We start from the raw sequence: 1,830 nt of genomic DNA, 5'->3' as shown, positions 1-1,830 counted from the left end.
AATTTTAAAATACAGTATTCTCCTCTTATTAACCTATGTATAAGACCCCCAGAGGATGTCTGTCCATAGATAGCGCCAAATCCCATATAAGCTATGCTTTTTTCTCTACACGTAAAGCTCAGATAAATCTTAATTTTAACCAGGCACAATAAGAGATTAAAAACAGGCTGTGTATTTGGCTCAGTGGCATAATCCTTACCCAGCATGAACAAGGCCCTGGGTTCAAACCCCAGCAGCAAAAATAAATAAAGACTAAAAACTTGCCAGGCATAGTGGCTCATGCCTATGTTCCCAGCACTCTGGAGACAGATGCAGGAGGATCACAGGATCAAAGCCTGTGGGAGACATACCAAGTTTCAAGTCAGCCTGGGCTGGGAAGCTCTACCTCAAAAACAAAACAAACTTACAAAACCCATAAAAACCAAAGAAATGAAAAGCTAACAACAACAAAACAATTACAATATAATGTAGCTAAAAGTCGTGTGAGTGTGGTCTTTCTCTTTTGAGTAAGTCCAGACAAATATCACCATTTTCAGACTACACTTTACCCAGAGCTGTGGAAAGTAGAACTTCTGTTGGGGAATGGGGATCTCTAACTCTAGTTCTTTTACATCTTTCAAATATCACAGTAAAATTCACAAATACAAAGGACAAAAACAATACAAAAATTGTCATAAATAGCAATTGCAAATGCTAACTACCTTAACACTGCTCAGTTCTCTGAACACGTACATCTTTTACGTTCCCCCACAGTTGACTTTGTTCTTTAATCTCACTCACTGCCCTGAGACTAGTCTATTATAAGTCTGACACATCTATCTTTAGTATGTTATGTGTGTATAGATAGGTATCACTGTGGTCACTATCAATTTTCCTTGGTGGCATAATGCTCAGCATATGGTTATACAACTTGCTTTCTTCCATTTAGTGCGATTTTTATTTCTATCAGTAGGGATACAGATGGGTAAAGCAGTTAGTTACTCTAAATATAAATCTACTCAGGAATAAAAGATGGATTGGTTGTTCCAAAGAAATGTTGTGCTGCTAGTCCTAAGAGCTCTCACTTTCTGTTCCTGCCATTCCGCTGTTCCCACCATCTGAAGGCCAGCAACCATCTGGATTGCTCCTTTTAATTCACACAATTTCATCTCTGGATGTAAGATGGCACGAAATCTTTGGCACAAATAAAATGGCCATTTTCTTTAAGGTGAGGTAGAAAGCAAAGCTAGAAAGGGTTAAAATAAACCCCAGAATCTGGCTATATCAGACAAGGAAAAGGAAAACCTCAAAACCCGATCTCTAAAACTGAGAGAAAAAGTGGGGATTGCATGATTGTTCCTTTAGACTAACTGGCAAGAAAATAGAAAATTGAATAACAACAACAACAATAATAATAATAATAATAATAATAATAATGCTCCATTGAGATTAACATATGGAAAAATCCAGCTAGCAGAGTAAGACTGAAAGCTAGGGCTCTTGCCCACCAGGGTGAGAGATGCTGGAGCAATGGAAGTGACCTAAGGGCCTCACTCCTGGCCCAGAGATTTAGAGCTTTTCCAACTCTGCTCACTGCTGGCTGGCATTCTAGGGAATGCTTTACCTTTTGTAAAAAACTGCCTCTGATTCTATTTCTAACCATGTGTCTCTGGCTCAATACATTTTCCTGTCACAAGAACATGGCAAACTACAGTTAGTGCCCCTGGGACTCAGATTCCCAGATCTACCCTTATAACAATAATTGTTTAGTAATCATTTTGGAAAAGCTTGTTTTCCCCATAATACTTATACTATTATATTATTATTTTATATTATTACTATAGTTTATTA

Source organism: Nannospalax galili, unplaced genomic scaffold (assembly GCF_000622305.1).
Source record: "Nannospalax galili isolate Female #2095 unplaced genomic scaffold, S.galili_v1.0 scaffold305, whole genome shotgun sequence".
Taxonomy (NCBI): domain Eukaryota; kingdom Metazoa; phylum Chordata; class Mammalia; order Rodentia; family Spalacidae; genus Nannospalax; species Nannospalax galili.
This window is presented reverse-complemented; position numbering follows the sequence as displayed.